This window comes from Dendrobates tinctorius, unplaced genomic scaffold (assembly GCF_039654945.1).
Source record: "Dendrobates tinctorius isolate UK_male_01 unplaced genomic scaffold, ASM3965494v1 ptg000133l, whole genome shotgun sequence".
NCBI classification, from domain to species: domain Eukaryota; kingdom Metazoa; phylum Chordata; class Amphibia; order Anura; family Dendrobatidae; genus Dendrobates; species Dendrobates tinctorius.
Genome location: NW_027361801.1, coordinates 33,806,730 through 33,833,634, shown reverse-complemented (window position 1 = coordinate 33,833,634; position 26,905 = coordinate 33,806,730). Strand labels below are relative to the sequence as shown.

The following is a 26,905-nucleotide window of genomic DNA, read 5'->3' as shown; positions in this document are numbered from 1 at the left end:
GGTTTCATCCCAATGCAGTCCAATGTTTTACATAAAGTAATAAACTTGAATGTGTGCACATGATCCGATTTGCACAGCCACTCACAGAATGCTGTGACTTTTTCTCATGTTACAGCAAGAGAAAATATTTGCAGCTCTGCACTGCCCCCTAACATAGCATTGGCCTGAGTGCTATCCATGCTGTCTGCACTTGTCTGACTTAACTCTAATGTGAGCGAGTCTTTAAACTAGGAAGTCAGAGCATAGTAAATATCATTAAATGACAAATACAATTTACATCAAATAAATTAAATGAGAGTCAAATTTCCTAGATAAATTAAAGGAAATCTGTCAAATTTGAATTTCAGCAGATTCTCCCATCTCTAATCACAGTCATTATTGCTATAGAGGGGCTGTCAATCACACAATCCTCCTGTGTGCATACCAAGCTTCTATTCTCCTTACAATCAAAATTATATACTTAAATGTCAAAATTCAAAATAATACCCACGTACATTTCATGGCCCTGAAAATATTGAAATAGGCCAAATGAAGAGTGTGCTTTGCTAGTAGATAGGACAGGATAAGGAATGGATAAAGCACAAGTGGCAAGGGAAGAAAGTAGTAGGAAGGTGTTTTGTTCATGTAATATAATGATCACTTGATGTGGCAAGAACAAAATTCAGTGATATCCCCATAGTCGTGTCATGGATTCAAGACATTTATCTAACACAGTCTAATATGAAACTTTAACTTATGCATTAGAGTTCAATATTTTTTTTTTTTAAACATAGATATGTAACATGTCTTTATGACATATGGATGGACATTTAATTTCAAATCGAAATGCTTGTTCAAAAATCCAGCTGATGCTCACATCTAATTCCTGCTAAAAGACATTGTGGATCTACAATAATTTTCTTTGGTTCACAGTGTGTTCTTATATGAGGAATCCAATGTCAACCCACACACAGCTGCCTCATGTATAATTTTATAAAGAATATACTTATCACAGTTTGCATCATCTCATTTCACGTCTTCATTTCTTCTGCCAAAGATGTTGCTTTATTTAGACTAATGACCATCTTCACTTCTCTAAAGGAGTGAACTGATTCCAGTGTATCACATCATTATACCAGGCTATAACTGGATGCAGAACTAGCACATTCACTTAGATCAAAATATTGCCAGCAGTCACATTCACAAAGATAAAGGACATTAAATAATACATTTATATTTCGCATCCTGGATATTTCCATTGGAACTATGTTCGCTTTAAACACATGGCTAAAAAGAATTGACATTTCACATTTTGCCTTTGATTCTGTAAGAGGTGATCCTTAGGTTCTTAGTAATGAGACCAATATTTTCTACATTTTTTGGATTATCCTATTCTCATATAATGAAAACATATTAAGTAGAAAAAATGTCTTTAGTTAAAGGTTTGTGATTTTCTGGGCACAAAGCCTAAATTATAACGGACTGTCTTGAGTAAACTGTATTGAACCAGTTATTTCAGTACCTGAATGCTCTGTATGTGCATTATACACAACAAACATTATTTTAGCTTCAACTGGACATTTAGAAGGAAAAAAATTGAAGTGTTTGAAGTGATAATTTTGAAGTCTTATTCTATCCACAGGACAAGCAGAGGGGAGTTTCTCACAAGACTACTCATCATATTTTTCGGTTTACATAGGACTGTAGATAAACTGGCTTCACCACATAAAAGGATCAACTCTAAAAGCTATATATAGTCCAGGAAAAAAATTATTTGTACTGTGTCAGCCAATAGATTGAAAAATATCCAAATTTGGGAGTCCTCAGAGGTTGATACCTTTTAAATAAACTAAAGTTGTTACAAGGTTGTTAGCATTTTAGATAACCATTAAATGGTATCAACCACTGAGGACTTTTAAATTTGAATACTTTTTATATTTAGTCCATGCACTGCTTTATAAAAGCTATCCATATTTTAATACCGGTATTTACTTATTTAAAAAATGGTTGTATGCTGAATTCTTGTAAAAGAAGTAATTAGGGATTAGAATACTCAAGCTTGCCTATTCACACAGATTTTTGGGGAAAATTTGATTCACAAAAAAGTTATTCTCTATGATTTGAGTGACTCATATTAAATTCTGGGTAATTTTGCAGCATAGTGAATGTAAAATGCAAAAAGCAACAAATATTTCTACTCACTGACACATCTGTTCCAAGGCACACCTTCTGAACACTGCCACTAAGTGCTAAATTCCTGGGCCTCTTCACACTAGGACGTTACTTCCTGCTTTGATGAGACCTGGAAAACTTGTTTTGACATGACGCACATGCTCAGAACCATCTTCGTCCTTATCAGAACTAAAAACACAAACCTGAAGAGACCTGAGGATTCAGTGCTCAGTGAAATGAAGATGTGCTGAGGATCAGATGAATCATGGTGAGGAACGGACGTGCTGAAGAGAAGAGTTACAAGGTGAGTATTAGTACAGTATATTTTTCCTCCGTATTAATAGCCTTTGAAGGTTCAGCTAAATGCCAGCCAACTACCACCAATTTTCTAAATCTGCAAAAAGTCAAATTACAAAAAAAATCTGCATTTTGGTGATTTCAGATATTTTTAACCCCTTTCCGACATCGGGCATAATAGTACGCTGATGTCAGACTCCCTCCCTTTGATGTGGGCTCCGGCGGTGAGCCCATATCTTTCCTAGGACATGTCAGCTGTTTTGAACAGCTGACATGTGCCCGCAATAGCCGTGGGTGAAATCGCGATCCACTCACGGCTGTTAACTAGCTAAATGCCACTGTCAAACTCTGACAAGCGCTTCCAGCAATCGCGTCGGAAATACGTTCACCGGTGACCCGCTTCACGTGATCGGCAGGAAAACCTGCCTCATAGTAAGTGAGTAATTCTACTACATAGAGACGATCTGACCATCTCCTCTAAGTAGCAGAGCCGATCTGGTTGTGGCAGCTTCTAGTCTCCTATGGAGGCTACTGAAGCATGCCAAAAGTAAAAAAATGTTTAAAAATAAAAATAATAAAAGTTCAAATTACCCCCCCTTTCGCTCCATTCAAAATAAAACAATAAAAATAAAATCAAACATTCACATATTCAGCATCACAGTGTTCAGAATCACCCGATCTATCAATAAAAAAAGGATTAACCTGATTGCTGAATGGCGTAGTGAGAAATAGTCAAAATGCCAGAATTAAGTTTTTTGGTCACCGCGACATTGCATTAAAATGCAATAACTGGTGTTATTAAAAATATCAGCCCGGCACGCAAAAAACAAACCCTCACCCAATCCGAGATAACGAAAAATGGAGATGCAACGAGTATCAGAAAATGATGCAATTTTGGAATTTGATGTCTATGAACTTGTAATGACTTGGAGAATCATAATAACTGGTCAGTTTAAGCATTTATTGAACCTAGCAAAAAAGCCAAAAAAAGTGTGGCGTTGCACTTTTTTGCAATTTCACCACACTTGGAATTTTTTCCCGTTTTCTAGTACATGACATGGTAAAACCAATGGTATTGTTCAAAATTACTACTCTTCCTGCAAAAAAATCAGCCCTCACATGGCCATATTGATGGGAAAATAAAAAAATTATGGCTTTGGGAATTAGGGGAGCGAAAAACGAAAAGGCAAAACCGAGGCCAGACATCATCACAGGGTGGACTCCGGGGTCCTAAGCGTGGAGTTTCCCCCACTGCACAGGGGGAATCTCAAGCCGTGTCTTCCGCGGTCTCCCATTCTTCGGCGGCTGCAGAGATTCCTGCTCAGCAGAGATGTTGGTCCCGGCATCTTGCCCAGACTAATGCTAGGCGTCTGGTTGCTCCTTCAGGCTCTGCTATAACACCATGCTTGAGTCAGCAACGAGCAGATGTTACTGGGACTAAGTCCTGTCTTTTGCCTACTGAGCATACCCGTGGGACCACCTCTCATTGGAGGTCGGAGGACACATGCGCAGGTCCTGTTCCTGCTCCGATTGATCCACTGGGAAGGTCCTGGAATTACACCACTATAAAAGAGTTGCATGGCCGCTCAGCCATGCGCTAGGATAGACTCTTAGGGTTAGTTGTGTGAGTGATGATGGATGCTTGAATCTGGTGACTGACTCATTAAGACTCCCTCCCTCTGGTTGTGCTTGTTTGTAGGGTTTAGAGTAAAGAGTCAGCACCTACTAGTGGCATTTTCTTGAGCCACTGTGCTACCAAATCTCAGCACCACACTTGGCGCCATACTGTGCCATCAAGCGCAAGGCACGATTGAACTGAATCGACAGCAGCATCCAACAGTAGCAGCGCCATGCGCAAAATTGTGTGCTTTCCTACCCAAAGCTTAGGGTGGTTAGTGGCATCCAACTGGACAGCGCTGTATGCACATCAAGTGCTTTATCTTTAATTAGGCTACTCAGGCACCCCTGTAGCAGTGCTGAATGCTAGGGGGTCTAGATGGACGCTAACCCTGTGCCATTGGAGTAGGCTCCTGTGACCAAACCCTAGTGTTCATCCTGCAATATTGCGGCCCTGTAAAGTAACAGGGTTCACCTTCTAGTTCACCAGGTGAAGTTAACCTGTGTGTATTTGCTACACCGCCAGTGTAGTAGTCAGTGTCTGCCATTACCGAGCAGCAGTTCTACATCTCTGCATGGTGGACCCCAGGATGCGAACGCACCTCATTATCATCTTTATTATTTGGTGCATTCCGCCAGCCTAGCCTAACACTTGGGAACCAACGGAACATCGGAACATAGGCAGGACATCGGGACTCAGGCAGTACATCAGGACACAGGCAGGATATTAGGACATCTGGACACAGGCAGAACATCAAGACATCTGGACACAGGCAGGACATCAGGGCATCTGAACAGGATACATCGGGACTGAGGTAGAACACAGACAGAACATCAGGACATCAGGACACAGGATGGACATCGGGACATCAGGACACAGGCTGGACATCTGGACACAGGCAGGACATCAGGACACAGGCTGGATATCTGGACACAGGATGGAAATCAGGACATCAGGACACAGGCTGGACATCAGGACATCTGGACACAGGCTGAACATCAGGACATCTGGACACAAGCTGGACATTGGAATATCAGGACACAGGCAGGAAATCAGGACATCATGACATAGGCAGGACATCAGGAGACAGGCAGGACATCTGGACATTAGGACACAGGCAGGACATTGGAACACAGGCATAGCAGCCAAGGTCATCAGCTGGGACACGGATGGCACAGGACCAGGAACAACAGCGTGGTAGCTCAGATCATTGACAGAGACATGGACAGCACAGGTCCAGGAACACCAGCGTGGCAATTCAGGATATCAGCTGAGACACATATGGCACAGGACTAGAAACACTAGTGTGGCAGCTCAGGTCATTGGCTGAGACACGAATGGCACAGGACCAGGCAGAGGTGGTCGGGCTTCGGATACCAGACAGCAGTCGCCAGAATCCAGACATCGGACACAATCTCCAGGCACCAGGCAGCGGTTGTCAGGTTCCAAACTACAGTCATCAGGCTCCAGGCATTGGACTTAGGAAGGAACTCAAGCGGGGTGGTGCAAGCTCCGTCAGGTTGGATCGAGGCCAGATGGAGTTAGCACCGCATAGCAGGTGAGCACAGCATAGTAGATGCTCAGCAAAAACACCGCACTCCATCTTTAAAAGACGAACCCAGGTTAGTTCACGGTCACTGGGTACAGGGTTCTAGACACAGAGGGACCTTAGGAACATAACACAGAGGACACAGTTCAGGCAGTGTCAGGTACAGGAACAGATACAGGATCAAGGGTTCAGGCCTGAGAATGCATCCCTCAGGGAGGTGGGAAACAAAGCACAACAGAAACAGGCCTGGATATGCAGCCTCCAGGAAAGGCAGATCTTGGTACTCAGCCCCCAGAGCAGGCAGAAAAACAGATATCAGCTTTCCCAGAGCTGAATGCAGGCAGAACAGGAGCTGAACACCAAACACACAAGGCAAGACTCAGAAACTTAATGCGTAGCTCATGCAATGCCCAACAGGAAAGAGTAACTTTATATAGGAGCTGTCCATCAGCAATAGGCTGAGGAAAGCAACTCAGGTGCACACACTAACCCTAATAAAAGCAGGGAAGGTGTGGCTGTGCGCACCCTAAGCTCAAACAGAAATCATTACAGCACAGGAACTGAGGCTTAGGGCACCTGGCAGCGGCTGCAAGCCTGAACACATATGGAAAGTCATGCATCAGCTGCAGAGGACCTTGCAAGCCGCACATAGCTTCCACAGCGTCATCCAGGGACCGCACATGCGGATGGTCATGCAGCACAGCAAAGACATCACAACACATGCAGCGGAGCAGGGAACTGAGCAGCATCCATACAGGTAAGAGACAACACTAACCCTGCTAGTTAGGGGAGAGGCGCAAAGGGTTAAAGCAGAGAAATGAGGAAACACCAGAGAAACAAGGTACAATCCCACCGGCGTTACACTGCTCCCTCACCCCAATCCCACTGCCACCCTCTGTTACCCTCCCTTCCTTTAAGATGAACTATGTGTGCATTTACTCCCCCTCCAACCGGCTGTCATTTACTGCCCCCAGTGCCAGACACCACCTTCTTCGACAACTTCACCACCTGGCTACTTCATTTTCTCTCCGCTGACATCCCCACTATCATCATGGGCGACTTCAACATCCCTATTGACACTTCTCTCTCAGCTGTCACTAAAATTTTATCTCTCACTTTCTCCTTTGGCCTCACACAATGGTCTTCTGGAGCCACTCACAAAGATGGCTACATATTGGACCTCATCTTCACCCGCCTCTGCTCCCTATCTTATCTCTCTAACTCACCTCTACCTCTTTCTGACCAAAACCTACTTACATTCTCTTCCCTCTCAACTCCGAGTCCACAATCCCCAAAACAAAAAATAGTACATCCTTGCAGAAATCATAAACACTTTGATCTACTCTCACTGTCTGAAAACCTCCTCCCTCTTACAGGCATAAGTTCCCTACATAATGCAGATGCCACTGCCATTCTATATAACACCACAATAGCTGTAGTTCTGGAATCGGTTGCCCCTTTCACACATACCAAAGCTCGCAAAATCCACAGACAGCCCTGGCACACTAGCCTGACCAAAAAACTGAGATGGGCTATCAGGGATGTTGAGCAGAGATGGAAAAGATCGCAATCCAACAAGCACATCACCGTGTTCAAACAGTCCCTCACTACTTTCAAGGCCACACTCGCTGCAGCAAAACAAACTTACTTCTCATCTCTCTTATCCTCCCTGTCTCACAAGTTATTCAACACTTTTAATTCTCTCCTTTGTCTCTCAGCACCCCCTCCCTCTCCACTCATCTCAGCCAAAGACTTCGCCTCATTTTTTAAGCAGAAGATTGATTACATCAGGGACAGTTTTTGTCGACAACCCCCAGAGCCCTTTCTGCTAACTGCTCAGCCCTCCTCCTCCAAAACCAACTTCTCCACCATTACAGAAGATCAACTCTCCACTCAAGATCACATCTCACCACCTGTGCACTTGACCCAATCCCATCCCACTTTATCCCAAACCTCACCACAGTTTTCATCCCAACCCTAACCCATCTCTTCAACCTATCACTAACAACTAGTGTTTTCCTCTCAAGCTTTAAACATTACTCAATCACACCTATACTCAAAAAGCCCTCTCTTAACCCATCCTCTGCATCTAGCTATCCCCCCATATCACTTCTCCCCTATGCCTCAAAGCTACTGGAACAACACGTCCATCTTGAACTCTCCGACCTCTCTTCTTGACCCTCTTTGACCACTTACAATCTGGCTTCAGGCTGTATCACTCCACTGAAACTGCCCTAACAAAAGTCACCAATGACCTATTAACTGCCAAAGCCAAGTGACAATACTCTTCCTAGACCTGTCTTCTGGCTTTGATACAGTGGACCATTGCCTATTATTACAGACCCTCTCATCTCTTGGCATCATTGAATTGGCCCTATCTTGGATCTCATCATTCCTAACAGGCCGGACATTCAGCGTCTTCCACTCGACACCACCTCCTCACTTCGCCCCCTACCTGTGGGAATTCCACAAGGTTCAGTCAAAGGGCCTCTTCTCTTCACCATCTACACCTTTATTCTCTGACAGCTCATAGAAACCCACAGCTTCCAGTATCACCTCTATGAGAATGACACACAGATCTACATCTGTGGACCAAATATCACCTCCCTTCTAACCAGAATCCCACAATGTCTGTCTACTATTTCACCCTTATTCTCTGCTATATTTCTAAAACTTGGACAAAACAGAATTCATCATCTTTCCCCATCTCACTCGACTCCCTCAAGAGACCTATCCATTAAAGTAAATGGCTGCTTACTCTCCCCAGTCCCACAAGCTCACTACCTCGGGGTAATCCTTGACACTTATCTCTCCATCATAACAAGTATCCAAGCCCTTTCCACTTCTTGATGACTTCAACTCAAAAATCTTCTCCGGATCTGTTCGTTCCTAAACCAAGAATCTGCAAAAACTCTAAACCATTCCCCATTCATCTCTTGCCTTGACTACTGCAACCTCCTGCTCTGTGGCCTCCCCTCTAACACTCTCGCATCCCTCCAATCTATTTTAAACTCTACTGCTTGACTAATCCACAAGTCACCATGCTATTCCCTGCGCTGTCTTCCCATTACCCAAAGACTCCATGTCAATCCCTGCACTGGCTTCCCATTACCCAAAGACTCCAGTTCAAAACCCTAACCATGACATACAAAGCTATCCACAACCTGTGTCCTCCTTACATCTGTGACCTCGTCTCCCGGTACCCACCTGCACGCATCCTCTGATTCTCACAAGATCTCCTTCTATACTCACCTCTTATCTCTTCTTCCCACAATCGCATACAAGATTTCTCCCACGTATCATCTCTTCTCTGAAACTCTCTACCCCAACATATCAGACTCTTGCCTACCATGGAAACCTTTAAAAAGAACCTGCAGACCTACCTCTTATGACAAGCCTACAATCTGCAGTAACAACAGATTGGCCAAACTGCTGCACGACCAGCTCTACCCTCGCCTACTGTATCCTCACCCCTCCCTTGTAGATTGTGAGCCCTTGCGGGCAGAGTCCTCTCTCCTCTTGTAACAGTCGTGACTTGTATTATTTAAGATTACTGTATTTGCTTTTATTATGTATACCCCTCCTCACATGTAAAGTGCCATGGAATAAATGGCGCTATAATAATAAATAATATTAATAATAATAATAATAATAATACTAGGAATTTATGGAATTCTATCAACTTGAAATTGACTTTAATTAAATCATCTAAAATGGGTGCTGCCATTTACACAATGCATAAGATTACAGTAGGAAGAGAATGATCACTTAGTTCCAATTGGATAGGCATCCCCTTTATGTCTCCAGAAAAATGGCACTTGCAATTCGCAGTGAATTGATTTGCTGCAAACGGAATTCCCTGGGATAATTCAGCAAAGCTTGAGAATTTGAATTTCTAAAAAATAGCTACTCTCTAGTAGTAATATTTTTTAAAACTGTACAATATGCTATATTCCCCTCTATTCAAGTAGAGACTTGCTATAAATACCATGTCTGAAGATGAGCAGATAGTTCTGCAGATAATTGTGTTCAGATCAAAATGGCTGAAATTTGTATTATCTAGTGATGAGCGAGTAGCATCTTTGCTCGGGTTTCCCTGAGCATGCTTGGGTGTCCTCCGAGTATTTTGGCACGATCAGAGATTTAATTTCTGTTGATTCAGCTGCGTGATTTGCAGCTGCTCGACAGACTGAATACATGTGAGGAATGCCTGTTTGTTGGGGAATTCCCACATGTATTCAGGCTGTCCAGCAGCCGCAAATCATGCAGCTGAGGCGACGCAAACTAAATCTCCGAGCATGCCAAAATACTTGGAGATCACCCAAGCAATGAGTATACTCGCTCATCACTATTAATATCATTTAAATTCAAACCTTTTGTGATTCAATTTGCCATTCTGAAATAATTAAAAAAATAATGTTGTTGGTCAACATTTCACATGTTGGCTTTCCTATAATGCCTTGCAACTATGACATTTTGTGGATTATTTTACCGTGTACAATAGTGGTCAGTACCTGGTCCATTTCAGATTAGCTGTTTCCAACAAAGCGCATTTTTTATGGCATAGTCACTTTCCATCTTCAGAGTCACTGGGTAAATCTTTTTTTTTTCTGTAGAGTAGAAGCTCTTATGATCCTTAAGGTATTTTCACTGTCTCCTATAAAGTTTCAAGTCATATGAGCAGTGGGATCCACTTTGTATTTTTGATCTGAGTGTAATCCGACAAAACAAATCAAATGTTTTTCTATGGGGCCATGCGATATTCAAATCACCATGTAAGGCAGTGAGTCCATGGAAAAAATTGGATAACTTCCAATTTTCATGGCCTGACAGAATGGAGAAGATGGGAAAAAAAATTCTCCATTTTCTCCGTATCTGATAAAATCAGATCACATTATGATCACACTCTGATCAAAGTCTGATCAGGGAGTAATTAGCATAATCAAACTAACTTTCTCAGATGAGGGAAAATATGGTCATGTGACCCTTGACTTATGTGTATTTTCAGAGCAATTGCAAGCTTAGTATACAGATTCGCACACATTTACAGTCATATGTTAAAGTTTGGGCACCCCTGTTAATGTTAACCTTTTTTCTTTATAACAATTTTGGTTTTTGCAACAGCTATTTCAGTTTCATATATCTAATAACTGATGGACTCAGTTATATTTCTGGACTCAAATGAGGTTTATTGTACTAACAGAAAATGTGCAATCTGCATTTTAACAAAATTTGACCGGTGCAAAAGTATGGGCACCTCATCATAAAAGTGACATTAATATTTCGTAGATCCTCCTTTTTCAAAAATAACAGCCTCTAGTCGCTTCCTGTAGCTATTAATGAGTTCCTGGATCCTGGATGAAGGTATTTGTGACCATTCCTGTTTACAAAACAATTCCAGTTCAGTTAAGTTTGATGGTCGCCGAGCATGGACAGCCCGCTTCAAATCATCCCACAGATGTTCAATGATATTCAGGTCTGGGGACTGGGATGGCCATTCCAGAACATTGTAATTGTTCCTCTGCATGAATGCCTGAGTAGATTTGGAGCGGTGTTTTGGATCATTGTCTTGCTGAAATATCCATCCCCTGCATAACTTCAACTTCGTCACTGATTCTTGCACATTATTGTCAAGAATCTGCTGATACTGAGTTGAATCCATGCGACCCTCAACTTTAACAAGATTCCCGGTGCCGGCATTGGCCACACAGCCCCAAAGCATGATGGAACCTCCACCAAATTTTACTGTGGGTAGCAAGTGTTTTTCTTGGAATGCTGTGTTGTTTAGCCTCCATGCATAACGCCTTTTTGTATGACCAAACAACTCAATCTTTGTTTCATCAGTCCACAGGACCTTCTTCCAAAATATAACTGGCTTGTCCAAATGTGCTTTTGCATACCTCAGGCGACTCTGTTTGTGGTGTGCTTGCAGAAACGGCTTTTTTCGCATCACTCTCCCATACAGCTTCTCCTTGTGCAAAGTGCGCTGTATTGTTGACCGATGCACAGTGACACCATCTGCAGCACGATGATGCTGCAGGTCTTTGGAGGTGGTCTGTGGATTGTCCTTGACTGTTCTCACCATTCTTCTTCTCTGCCTTTCTGATATTTTTCTTGGCCTGCCACTTCTGGGCTTAACAAGAACTGTACCTGTGTTCTTCCATTTCCTTACTATGTTCCTCACAGTGGAAACTGACAGGTTAAATCTCTGAGACAACTTTTTGTATCCTTCCCCTGAAAAGCTATGTTGAATAATCTTTGTTTTCAGATCATTTGAGAGTTGTTTTGAGGAGCCCATGATGCCACTCTTCATAGGAGAATCAAATAGAACTACTTGCAAGTGGCCACCTTAAATGCCTTTTCTCATGATTTGATACACCTGGCTATGAAGTTCAAAGCTCAATGAGGTTACAAAACCAATTTAGTGCTTCAGGAAGTCAGTAAAAAGTAGTTAGGAGTGTTCAAATCAAGAAAATGATAAGGGTGCCCATACTTTTGCACCGGTCAAATTTTGTTTAAATGCAGATTGCACATTTTCTGTTAGTACAATAAACCTCATGTGAATCCAGAAATATAACTGAGTCCATCAGTTATTAGATATATGAAACTGAAATAGCTGTTGCAAAAACCAAAATTGTTATAAAGAAAAAAGGTTAACATTAAAAGGGGTGCCCAAACTTTAACATATGACTGTATCTACCTAGAATCAACGTTTTGCGTAAAATTCGGCTGAGTTTGCAAATTCAAATTTCAAAATATAAGCTCATCTCTAACCACGTCTCATATAACATGAGTGACGTGAGTGAGGCATTGGAAGAAAAATGTGTAGCCAACCACAGCTTTCCCAGGTAATACCACACTATCAACAAGGATTTCAGCTTACCAGAATTATATTATTTACCCATCAGCAAGACCTTAGTTAGAGAAGGGGTTGGGACTACCCCTTCAATAGAAGCACTTATATTAAAGGTTAGAAGTGAGTCCACTAGAGGACACATCTGTCTTCCAAATGAAAGGGAAATTCTCACCTCGGACATTTATGCTTTTTTGACATGTCTTTATTTTAATATCTGATAACTCTGAAAACTGCAGAGAACAAGGATCCCTTAACCTCCTGGGCCACCTCTTTCATGCAAATAACAATGTAGAGGTACCTGCACATGCGCATCGAGCCCTGCATTTTCTGACATTGATATCTGAGAATATGTCAGAAATGTCCAAGTTGGGAATGTTCAGGAGCCTAAAAGTTATTTGCTATTTGATTGAGCTACTATAAAAAATAATACCAAACAATTTGGTAAGACTTTATTTCACTTCATAACAATAACATCTTTCCTGGCTTGATGCTGAAATATGTTTGTCCTTGAGGTTTGTTCCCAACCTCTCATTAGGAACAGTGCTGTGCAGAAAAAAAGGCTTTCCTTATTGCAGTGCTTTCCGTACCACTGAGTCTTCTCTATTATAGAGAATGTCATGGTTCCAGTAATCAGTTATCAGCTGATCCTCTTCTTTTATCACATTGCAAAATAGTTTCAATAAAATAGTTAAAACTGCATAAATGACAACTTCCTTATTGTGTATTTAATAACTTCAAAACCTCACATTAACTCAACTTTTCAAATAAATGACACATTGCTCAATTTGATATATTTCCTATCATATTTTTGAATGAAGAACATGTATCATTATTAAATTAAATTCATTGCAAGAATAATGCACACATAACTATCTGGACAGTCACATTGTATAAGAAGATTAACACCTTGAAATGAGCTACAGCTCAAAAGACAATTATGAAGTTGTTATGTCATGTTTCTTTATTTCATGACAGGGTCAATTACTTTGTTAAAACTCCTCTAATGATTTAAGAAAATGAATTTCTCGTTCTGCTGGAAACTTTAACATCATGTCTTTTTTTTAATTCTGTAACCAGAATGCCTGCCATGTATCTCTACAGAAACTATTTTACATAACACATATGAAATGTTACATTCTTTATAATGTATGTTCTTTTCAGGCAAACTTTTGCCTGAAGATTAAAATTGTGTCACATGTTTTCAATTACAAAATATCATAGGATTAATGGAATGGAATGTATTAGATTAAGTATAATTGCAGACCATCTCTGTTGACACATCTAGCCTTGAATGAACTTCTGAAAGACTGTTGAGTTTTACTTTATTAAATCAATAATGTGAGTAGATAAGGGAATTGCAAATATAAGTGGTGGAATAAGTGCAAGTCAATGCAAGACGCATTGTTTAATCTACATTTTCAAAGAATGGACATTTCAATTCCCTATACAGCTATTATGTTCTTATGCATGGGAGTTCTGGTACATTCTTCATAATATCGTTACCTTGATGACTACTGTACAGTGTGCAGTTAATTGAATGAGAAGATTTTCACTTAAAATACTTAATATTCTAGTTGATTATTACTGAGACATAAAGAGAATTAATTAGATTGAATAATAGCAAAAATATCCATTATTATAATTAAATCAATAGCATATTATAAAAAATATAGTTAAATAATCCATTATAGGAAAACAAAAAAACATGAAAATATCACTATGCACATACAAACATATAGAAAATATTATACTGTACTGCCAAACACTAATTTTAAATAAGGACTTCTACTAAGTTTTTAATCAAATAACTAGAGGTGTGCCCGATGCTATCGCATCGGGAAGGAAGTGTGTGTGTGTAAGCATGTGTGTGTGACTATGTTTGTGTGAGTACGTGTGTGAGTACATGTGTGTGCGTGTGTGTACATGTGTGTGCGTGTGTGTGAGTACATGTGTGTGTATGTGTGTGTACGTGTGTGTTCGTGTGTGTACATGTGTGTGTACATGTGTGTGAGTATATGTGTGTGTACGTGTGTGTACGTGTGTGTGTGAGTACATGTGTGTGTATGTGTGAGTGTGTGTGTGAGTAAATGTGTGTAAGTATGTGTGTGTGTGTCCCACAGCTGCCTGCCCACCCACCTCCATGCAGTCACAGCCAGCAGGAAAGAGGGTGGTTTGCGGCCTGTGCTGGAGATGTGAGTACATGTGTGTGTGTATATGTGAATACATGTGTGTATTTGTATACATGTGTATGTGAGTACGTGTGTGTGTACACATGTGTGTGAGTGTGCATACATGTACTGCATGTGTGTATGTACATGTGTGTGTGATACCCCCCTCGTTACTCCCCCCTCGTTGGCAGCAGCAGGTCCGGTGGGGGGTCCAGCGCGTGGCCAGCAGCGGTGGTGGGGGGGCCAGTGGCGGGGGGTCCTGGCGGTGGCAGTGGGCATCTGGCAGGAAAGCCGCAGCTTGCGGCCTGTACTGGAGATGGGGTGTGGTGCCACCAGAGGGCGCCCGCATCCCGTCCCCAGCACAGGCTGCAAGCCGTGGTCTTTCCTGCTTGCTGTGACTGCACGGAGGTGGGTGGGCAGTCAGCAGTGGCGGGTCCAGCGGCGGGTCCAGAAGCGGCGGCAGCGGGTCCAGCAGTGTCGATGGCGGGTCCAGCGGCGGGGGGGTCCGGCGGCAGCGGCGGGGGGTTCCGGCAGCGGCGGGGGGTTCCGGCAGTGTCCCGCTGGTGGTACTATGGAAGGGCCTGGTACCACCACTGGGTGCTATATTGGAATACCCATCACTTGGGTATTCCAATATGGCGGTCGGCGTACTTCCGATGCGGCGCGGTGGATTGTGAGATTCGGGGACATCCAAGCGGAAGTGGATGACAGACAATTTAAGGCAATTATATATATAGATAAAAATGTGTGTATGTGCACACATTTTGCTTGGGAATATATTCATATGCACACCTACCGCTACGCTTTTCATTGTCCAGCGCCATTCTTTTCCTACTCTGAGTGATGTCACTGCAATTGCAACTCAATGCTCTATGTGTTTGTTTTGCAATTAGGACTGGGGAAAAATGAGCACTGTCTGAGCATAGCAGTTTAATAGTAGTGTGAATAAGGCAAGAGATATGCAAAAACATGAAAGAAATGCCAATATATAAGGATGAACACACCTAATTATATATAAAAATGGACATATTTTTAAATCACCATTGACATAGACCATAAAAACATTTAAAACCAGATGTCCAACATAATAATACACATCCGTAAGTCTACAATAGACCAAAAAAGAAAGCCATGGGAAGTAGACAAATATGGACAATGATGATCATGGGTATTATTATAAATCCATATAGGTGTTCACCGAACTGAAGATGACAAACAACGCTATATTCTATGGCCATATACCATGCTGCACCCTTACCAGATGTAAGTATATAACAAAACACTGGAAACGTCTAAGGCAGTTTTAACACCCCCATTTCAGATGTAAATTAGGAGACTGCAGGTCCTGGCAGTAGTAACATATGCTTATGTACTGTATATTGATAATCTGATATACATATGAGAAGATAAGATATACAAACAAAATGGTCTAAATGGGAAGCACATGAAATTTGTGCCAAAAACCAGAGGGTGCATGGTTAAAATATAGAGAAAGAGAGTGGGCACAAATAGGGCTACCATATATAGAGCCCACAATTCTGTGTGCAGTTAACACTGGAAAATGGAAAAACATTCATGCCCAAAACAATTATAACTCACATGTACTTAGATAAACAGGAATTATCCTTAGTAAGCTATAAGTAGTAGGAACAAGGGTGTGAAAAAGGCTTCATGCGTATCGCTGTAATAACAGCTTCATCAGGGGAGATAGCGTTAAAAGCAATTGACGAATAAAAATAGCAAGCAATAAATGAGATAAATGGTTACCAGTGATTTGCAATGTCCCTGCTGTCCAGAAGTAGGTCTATGGGCTCGCTTTCACCTGTGATTAAATAGAGTGAGTTGCCATCCGATTAGTAGTACTAATAAGGGAAAATATCCACTATACAAAATGCTGGTACACACATGTCCTATCTACAAAGAGGTTTTGTGGTGCAAGCAAGTTATTGCTGGTCTAAAATTGGAACAATAGAAATGCAATGGAGATACAAATATATTAAGATACATTTGAAAAATGCACATCATCAACACATGCACACTGAATTACACAGACAAACAGAGTGTACATGGTTAGGCAACATTTTCAATGTCGAATGGGGGAATAGGGCCAGCGCATGCGTCAAGGACCAGCTGATCCAGTGAGGGCAGGCATCATGCCAGCACTGTATAAGGAAGCACAATACAAATATCAAGAGAACAAGCAGGTCCCCACATAATAAATAAAAATCATTGATCCTAGAGTGGTGTAGAAAATACATATTATATAAAGGAAAATCTCTTAATGTAAGTTTTGCTTGCCCATATAGTTCCTCTTATGGGAATATGCACATGACAGTATGAACACAAGAATGGAAAAGAGCATATCGATAAGGTGTTGCTAGTTGTGACAAGAGAGTATAGTAGATCGGGCAGATTCAGTGTCTTGCGAAAGTATTCGGCCCCCCGGAACTTTTCAACCTTTTCCCACATATCGTGCTTCAAACATAAAGATACCAAATGTAAATTTTTGGTGAAGAATCAACAAGTGGGACACAATTGTGAAGTTGAATGAAATTTATTGGTTATTTTAAATTTTTGTGGAAATTCAAAAACTGAAAAGTAGGGCGTGCTTCATTATTTGGCCCCTTTAACTAAATACTTAGTTGCATCACCTTTTGCTGCGATTACAGCTGCAAGTCACTTGGGGTATGTCTCTATCAGTTTTGTACATCGAGAGACTGAAATTCTTGCCCATTCTTCCTTGGCAAACAGCTCGAGCTCAGTGAGGTTTGATGGAGATCGTTTGTGAACAGCAGTTTTCAGCTCTTTCCACAGATTCTCGATTGGATTCAGGTCTGGACTTTGACTTGGCCATTCTAACACCTGGATATGTTTATTTGTGAACCATTCCATTGTAGATTTTGCTTTATGTTTGGGATCATTGTCTTGTTGGAAGACAAATCTCCATCCCAGTCTTAGGTCTTTTGCAGACTCTAACAGCTTTTCTTCAAGAATGGTCCTGTATTTGGCTCCATCCATCTTTCCATCAATTTTAACCATCTTCCCTGTCCCTGCTGAAGAAAAGCAGCCCGAACCATGATGCTGCCACAACCATGTTTGACAGTGGGGATGATGTGTTCAGGGTGATGAGCTGTGTTGCCTTTACGCCAATCATATCGTTTGGCATTGTTGCCAGAAAGTCAGATTTTGGTTTCATCTGACCATAGCACCTTCTTCCACATGTTTGATGTGTCTCCCAGGTGACTTGTTGCAAACTTTAAACAACACTTTTTATGGATATCTTTGAAAAATGGCTTTCTTCTTGCCACTCTTCCATAAGGCCAGATTTGTGCAGTGTACGACTGATTGTTGTCCTATGGACAGACTGTCCCACCTCAGCTGTAGATCTCTGCAGTTCATCCAGAGTGATCATGGGCCTCTTGGCTGCATCTCTGATCCGTCTTCCCCTTGTTTGAGATGAAAGTTTAGAGGGACGGCCGGGTCTTGGTAGATTTGCAGTGGTATGATACTCCTTCCATTTCAATATGATCGCTTGTACAATGCTCTTTGGGATGTTTAAAGTTTTGGAAACCATTTTGTATCCAAATCCAGCTTTAAACTTCTCCACAACAGTATTGCAGATTTGCCTGTTGTGTCGCTTGGTCTTCATGATGCTCTCTGTGCTTCAAACAGAACCCTGAGACTATCACAGAGCAGGTGCATTTATACGGAGACTTGGTTACACACAGGTGGATTATATTTATCATCATTAGTCATTTAGGACAACATTGGATCATTCAGAGATCCACAATGAACTTCTGGAGTGAGTTTGCTGCACTGTAAGTAAAGGGGCCGAATAATATTGCACGTCCCACTTTTCAGTTTTGAAATTCCACAAAAATTTAAAATGAGCAATAAATTTCATTCAACTTCACAATTGTGTACCACTTCTTGTTGATTCTTCACCAAAAATTTACATTTGGTATCTTTATGTTTGAAGCATGATATGTGGAAAAAGGTTGAAAGTTACAGGGGACCGAATACTTTCGCATGGCACAGTACCACAATATCACACCGTATATGCCCAAAATAATTTATATATTTGAATCCTGTAAGTGATTGTGTTAAATTTTGGCGACATACAGTATATACTCGAATATAAGCCGAGTTTTTCAGCCCATTTTTTAAGGCTGAAAGTGCCCCTCTCGGCTTATACTCAAGTCATAAACCAGCAGGCCAGTGGGGGAGAGGGAGAGCGGGTGTCATACTCACTCCCTCCTGGCACGGTCTGAGCAGCCCCTACTTCTTCTATGGTCTCCAGTTCCTGTGTTCAGCGGTCATGTGGTACCGTTCATTAAAGTCATAAATATGAGCATATTCATGACTTTAATGAGCGGTACCATGTGACCGCTGAAGGAAGGAAGAGCTGATGCACCGGAGACTATGGGAAATGCAGGGGCTGCAGAGTTATGCCAGGAGGCGGTGAGTATGCTATATTCACCTGATCCTGTTCCACCTCCATGCTCCGCTCTGTCCTTCGCATCCTCTGGCTGTAACGTTCAGGTCAGAGGGCACTATGGCATGGTTATTGCATGCCCTCTGCCTGAACAGTCACTGCAGAGACCCGGAAGACAGAGCAGTGCACGGCGATGGAACAGGGACAGGTGAATATCGCAGGTGCTGGGGCCCTGAGCCAGTGGTGACACTGGAACTTGACCCCCATAGCACGCCGGTGTGCCCACCTGCTCTGGACACCGGCACCTGGCCCTCAGCGATGAGCGGTGATTATGTCTTTTTTTATTCACAGCAGCAGCATATGGGGCCTATTCTATGGAGCATCTTATGGGGCCATAACCTTTATGGAGCAGCATATGGGACCATAACCTTTATGGAGCAGCATATGGGGCATAATCTATGGAGCATCTTATGGGGCCATAACCTTTATGGAGCAGCATATGGGGCATATTCTATGGAGCATCTTATGGGGCCATAATCTTTATGGAGCAGCATATGGGGCAAAATCTATGGAGCATCTTATGGGGCCATAACCTTTGTGAAGCAGCTTATGGGGCATATTCTGGGGAGCGTCTTATGGGTCCATAACCTTTATGAAGAAGTATTTGGGGCATATTATTGGGAGCATCTTATGGGGCCATAACCTTTATGGAGCAGCATATGGGGCATATTCTATGAAGCATCTTATGGGGCCATTATTAACCTTTGTGCAGCATTATATGTTGCATATTTTTTATGGAGCATCTTATGGGGTCATTATTAACCTTTGTGCAGCATTACCTGGGGGAATTTTTTATGGAGCATCTTATGGGGCCATCATGAACTGTATGGAGCATTATCTGGGGCTCCTGATTCAATATGAATGTTCAAAAACATTTAACCTACTGATGTCTCATTTAATTTTACTTTTATTGGTATCTATTTTTACTTTTTAAATTTACCATTATCTGCTGCATTTTCCACCCTAGGCTTACACTCAAGTCAATACGTTTTCCCAGTTTTTTGTGGCAAAATTAGGGGGGTTGGCTTATACTCGGGTCGGCTTATACTTGAGTACACCATGCTCCAAATTATTATGAAAATTGGTTTTAAGTGCCATAGCATTTTTTTAATGAAACCTATTGATGGTATTGTGTCTCTGGGTTCTTTGGATCACTGAAATCAATCTCAGATACCTCTGATAATTAGTTTGCCATGTGAGCCCAATAAAAGGAAAACTGGATGTTCCACACTATTAAGCAAGCCACAGTTTTCAAGTAACATGGGGAAGAAAAAGGATCTCTCTGCTACCAAAAAGCATCAAATAGTGCAAAGCCTTGGTCAAGGGATGAAACATTAGATATTTCCCGAAAACTTAAGTGTGATCATCGTACTATTAAGAGATTTGTGGCTGACTCTGAGCACAGACGTGTTTGTGCAAATAAAGGCAGAATGAGGAAGATTTCTGCCAGGCAAGTTCATGTTGCTTCAGTAATGTCACATAATCTTCTTTTCTTATGATGCCATCTATTTTGTGAAGAGCACCAGTCCCTCCTGCAGCATAACAACCCCACAACATGATGCTGCCACCCCCCGTGTTTCATAGTTGAGATGGTGTTCATAGGCTTCCTAGCTTCTCCATTTTTTCCTCCAAAAGTAACAATGATCATTATGCCCGCAATTTTCAATTTTAGTTTCATCAGACCACAGGACATGTCTCCAAAAATTAAGGTATTTTTTCTGTGTGAGTTTGCAAACACTAATCTGTTTTTTAAATTTGTTTTGGAGTAATAGCTTCTTCCAGGCAGAGTGGCCTTTCAGTCCATGTTGATACAGTACTTGTTTCACTGTGGATATTGACACAATCTTACCAGCTTCAGCCATCATCTTCACAAGGTCTTTTGCTTTTTTCCTTGAATTGATATGCACATGTCGAACCAAAGCACATTCATGTCTGGACACAGAACCCATCTCCTTCCAGAGCAGTATGATGGCTGGACATTTCCATCTTGTTTGTACTTGAGTGTAATTCTTTGTACAGATGAACAAGGCATCTTCATGTTTCTTTAAATTGTATAAAAAGTCCTATTTATCCAAAAACACCTAACCCATTGGAGTAATAGTCTCCCTTAAATGATATCAATTTTTATCACAAAAAGTTATCCAATAAAGTAATTTGGTAACAAAAAGAACTACTGAATAAAAATATGCTTTTACTGAGAATTCAGTTAAAAACAGAATATAAAAAGGAGTCCTGAAAATACAAATTCAGAGACATATTGCCACAAAATATATATATATATTGAGCAGTCTATAATTTTAAGGGTAGGTTAATTTTAACATTAAGAGTAGAGATGGGCGGACAGCTGGATGTTCAGGTCTAGTGGGTTTGGCCGAACAATTACAAAAAGTTCAGATTCAAGTGTCAGAACAGCACCCGAGCCCGAACATCCAATCTTTCCTGTGCTGTTTTGTGCATGACATGTCCCCCATGTCCTTCTGCGGTGTTGCTATCAGTGTGTCCAGAGTTGAAGAAGAGGGTTGCATTGACAATCCAACACAATGGGCAGCACTTTGAGCACATTTTATAAGTGATCACAAACTTGTAAGTAACTAATGAAAGAATAAAGTTATGTTAAAACCAAGCACACCGTTGTTTTTCTTATGAAATTCTCAATAAGTCTGATGTGTCACATGACCCTCTTCCCATTGAAAAAAATAAAATTGGATCAAAAAATGTCTGACTTCAAAATGGCTGCCATAGTCACCACCCATCTTGAAAAGTTTCCCCCCTCCCATATACTAATGTGCCACGAACAGGAAGTTGATATCACCAACCATTACCATTTTATTTAGGTGTATCCATATAAATGGCCCACTCTGTAGATATACACTCACTGGCCACTTTATTAGGTACACCTGTCCAACTGTGTGTTAAGACTTAATTTCTAATCAGCCAATCACATGGCGGCAACTCAGTGCATTTAGGCATGTAGACATGGTCAAGACAATCTCCTGCAGTTCAAACCGAGCATCAGTATGGGGAAGAAAGGTGATTTGAGTGCCTTTGAACGTGGCATGATTGTTGGTGCCAGAAGGGCTGGTCTGAGTATTTCAGAAACTGCTGATCTACTGGGATTTTCACGCACAACCATCTCTAGGGTTTACAGAGAATGGTCCGAAAAAGAAAAAAAATCCAGTGAGCGGCAGTTCTGTGGCCGGAAATGCCTTGTTGATGCCAGAGGTCAGAGGAGAATGGGCAGACTGGTTCGAGCTGATAGAAAGGCAACAGTGACTCAAATTGCCACCCGTTACAACCAAGGTAGGCAGAAGAGCATCTCTGAACGCACAGTGCGTCGAACTTTGAGGCAGATGGGCTACAGCAGCAGAAGACCACACCGGGTACCACTCCTCTCAGCTAAGAACAGGAAACTGAGGCTACAATTTGCACAAGCTCATCGAAATTGGACAGTAGAAGATTGGAAAAACGTTGCCTGGTCTGATGAGTCTCGATTTCTGCTGCGACATTCGGATGGTAGGGTCAGAATTTGGCGTAAACAACATGAAAGCATGGATCCATCCTGCCTTGTATCAACGGTTCAGGCTGGTGGTGGTGGTGTCATGGTGTGGGGAATTTTTTCTTGGCACTCTTTGGGCCCCTTGGTACCAATTGAGCATCGTTGCAACGCCACAGCCTACCTGAGTATTGTTGCTGACCATGTCCATCCCTTTATGACCACAATGTACCCAACATCTGATGGCTACTTTCAGCAGGATAATGCGCCATGTCATAAAGCTCGAATCATCTCAGATTGGTTTCTTGAACATGACAATGAGTTCACTGTACTCAAATGGCCTCCTCAGTCACCAGATCTCAATCCAATAGAGCATCTTTGGGATGTGGTGGAACGGGAGATTCGCATCAGGGATGTGCAGCCGACAAATCTGCGCCAACTGTGTGATGCCATCATGTCAATATGGTCCAAAATCTCTGAGGAATGCTTCCAGCACCTTGTTGAATCTCTGCCACGAAGAATTGAGGCAGTTCTGAAGGCAAAAGGGGGTCCAACCCCTTACTAGCATGGTGTACCTAATAAAGTGGCCAGTGAGTGTATAATTTGTGTGTGTGTCACTGACATCTATATATCTTCTATGTGTATAAACTGTATGTAATCTCTCTATTCTTTCCTGTTGGGTCCTGTTGTTATTTTTACTGTGCGCAGTAGATGAATTGCCATTTTTTTTATATCTGTCTATCTATTTATCTATCTATCTTCTACTTTAAAATACTTTAGTGGCAACACTATTGTTTTCCCACAGTTTCACAGAATTTTACTGACTGTTTCCGATTTTAAGAAGAAATGCCTGTGTTTCCTATCACGAATCCAAATGTGCCATATCCATGCCTAATGTACTGTATGTTTGGCAATTGTTTTCCGAACATATTCATTCATTTCTAGTCATTTACAGCAACAACACATTTTCATTTTTCATCAATTAAGTTCTATAAGGTATTGCTTTTTGTTTGGGTAGATGAAATCTTTGTTGGTTTTGATTTGGAGAACATATGTCGTTTTGAATTTTTTTTTAGTGAATTTTTTTCAGGGAGGTGTAGTGAAAATCACAATTCTAAAATTTTGATTCTTTTTTCTCTTTACTGTATAGATTTTGATAGATGTGACAATACCAAATATATTTATTTTAATTCTTTTAAATTTGTTTATTTGTAATGATTAAAATGGGTGTGATTTACATATCTATACTTTTTATTTATATATATTTTAAAAACTTTAAACTTTTTTTTTCTTTAATTTTCCATTTTCTTAGGGGAATTGAATTTGAGATCATCTGATTTCTTATATTGTATGCTGTAATAGCACAGTATTGCAGTATATAGTGAAAATGGCCATCTCCTTTGCAGAAATACCACACTATTACAACAGATAATGAAAAATGCAGTCTTCCTCAGCCTATAGCTCAGGTTCACAACAATACCAAAATGGTAACCACAAGGGCCTTCAGAAGAGATTGTCAGTGAAACATAAATGTTTAACAGTAATTATCGGAACTCAACTGCACATATGGTGACCCCAGAGTTGACACACACACATACTTTATTTTGTACAACGGGGTTAAAAGATTAGGTTTTTTTTTTTTCTAGAAACTTTTGAGGGGTTTTCCCATTATACGAATTTGTATTTTTCTTCTGTTTCATGATGTATGCATTGACTTCATTGTATTTTTAGATTGTTTGTATTTATTATGATACTTATTAAGTTATACAAGTTTGCACACAAACACAATACAGCTCTTTCTTTAAAGAACCGTACAATAATATCATATGATAGCCAAAAACAACTAATAAATAAATATACACTAATGTGACACTGTAACACAGAGCAGCCAATGTAACATACTGTATATCCTCACAAAGTACTGAATGCATTTTCTAACTACACAAAGATGCTGTTCCTTTTATTCTGAAAATGCACAACTGCCTAATAATTTATAAGTTCCAGATTAGATTGAAATCCTACAGTCGCATTGTTCGAAGACTTATATGTATGCAAAAGCTATGCTGGAGTTCGTGTAGGTGGGAACAATGATGAATTATTCCAATTAAGTTAGTGCAAATCTTTGTGATAGCCAGAAAAACGCAAGGTTACACTGTCAAGAGAATAGTTCTATTTTTACAAGTAATACTTGCAAAGATATTATCAGGTTAGTTTCATGGTATAACTTACCTCTTCAATTGAATACATACTTATGTTTTAGACACACACTGAGTTAGGTAACAAAATGTAGTTTTTGCAGGAAAACAATTATATGATAATATTCTGAAGATGAGAACCACAAATGTGCATGATAATACTATTTATGTTACGATTTATGAAAATTCTAAGAAGTACTATCTACAGTGCTAAGTTTTCCAATTCACAAGGCTTTTTCATTGATAGTTAAAATAAACCTCACTGTATACTGAAACTTATAACAGTGGAGAAGTGGACGAGTTACCACAAGCTTTGTACAAGAGCACTATGCCATTAAAAATAGTGTCATGAAAAAAAGACAAAATAACTTTTCATAAATTTGAAAGGCAAATAAAGCCATGAACCGCCACGCCTGTGCTCCATCCATCCAAGCATCACCTATGTTTCACCCATTTTAGCATAGCTAGTCAAGATTGGTGTAAAAATGACAAAAGTAATAAAATAAATTGTCCAACTTTGGATATGCACTTATCTGAATAGCTGCATCGGGGACCCAGATACCTGGAACACTCCCGATAATGTTCGACGCCGCAGCTGCATGTGTCGAGGCTGTGTGTCAATTACATGGAGAGCCCAACAATTAGGCTCCGAACAGCTGATCATCGGGAGCGCTCCAGGCATCCGGGTTCCATATGCAGTTATTCGGTAAGCGCTATAGCTATTCGATCAGCTCTAGTCCTCACCAATCACACATTAACAGTTCCCAGATCAAATATATAGCCATCAGCTTTCGTTTTGGTTCTACTCTAACCTATTAAACATTTGTTAAAATACCCAATACTCTTTTTAAGTATATTTTTATTTTTCTTTAAGGGAAACTGTCACATACATTTTTTTAAATAATTGAAACCAGATTGTGACTTTTTTTTACAATCTGTATTTCTGATTGCAGATTATTGTATTCTGTACATTTATGGAAGCTGTCCATAGATATCGGTCTGCGCTCAGACCACAGTTCATGAACTGGTCGCTGGTCTCCAGACTTGAACTCAGCAAAATCACAGCATGTATGAGGATGTGGGCCGGGAGATCGGCACCCAGTTCATGCACTGCAGTGCGAGCATAGACCAATTTCTCCTTCCAATAATTATACTGCCATAATAATAAATAAAGATGTTTCCCAATCATATATACCCACTTTTTATTTTTCTGTCAATATGTCCATGTGAGGGCTTGTTTTTTGCCGTACAAGTTGTACTCTTGAATGACATAATTGGTTTTAACAAATAGTGTACTGGAAAATGGGGAATAAAATTCCAACTGTGGTGAAATTTAAAAAAAAAGTGGAATTGTTTTTTGGTTGTTTTTTTTATCATGTTCATCAAATGCTAAAATTGACCTACCAATATGATTCTCCAGGTCATTACAAGTTCGTAGATACAGTACCTAGCTTATCTAGGTTCTTTTTCATTTAAGTGGTGAAAAAAAATCCAAAGTTTGTCAAAAGAGAAAAAAGGTTGCCATTTTCCCCACACCCGTATTGTCTCCATTTTTCGCTGGGTGAGGGCTTATTTTTTTGTATAATGAGCTGATGTTTTTATTGATACCATCTTGGTGTAGATATGATCTTTTTTGCTCATTATTGTATTTTATTGTGTGGATCACAGCCCATATGTTACTGCTTGTGTCAGTTTGTTCTGTCCCCTGTTATATTGATCACTTTTTGCTTTGCTTTCAGTATATACCAGAGTGCTGATATAGTGGGGGCGAAGTCGTGTGACTTCAGTGTTTTTGTGCATCAGACATGTTGGATTTTTCAGGGTTTTTTGCGTGATTGCAGACAGTGTCTTTCCTTTACTGTCCTGTCTAGTCAGTTTGGGCCCCATCATTTGCTCTGTCTATTTTTCTGCCTGCGTTGGTGTTTTCATCTTGTCTCACTGACAATATATGTTTGGGGGCTATCTATTCCTTTGGGGTCTGCTCCAGGGCAGTTTAGATTTCACATTTCTTGCTTTAGGCTGAGTTAGCTCTCCTGCTGTGCCGAGGCGTCTAGGGCATCGTAGGTACTGCTAGTTGTTTGGA

The 26,905-nt window shown here is 40.8% G+C and overlaps 1 long non-coding RNA gene across 1 annotated transcript in view; it reads right to left on the bottom strand.

Moving 5' to 3' along the window:
- LOC141048219 (uncharacterized) overlaps positions 1-16,452 on the bottom strand; it is a 132,604-nt gene extending 116,152 nt beyond the window's left edge. The window contains exon 1 of the long non-coding RNA XR_012219992.1: positions 16,407-16,452. This is a non-coding gene — a long non-coding RNA (uncharacterized lncRNA). The remainder of the gene's footprint in view (positions 1-16,406) is intronic.
- Between the last annotated feature and the right edge of the window lie 10,453 nt (positions 16,453-26,905).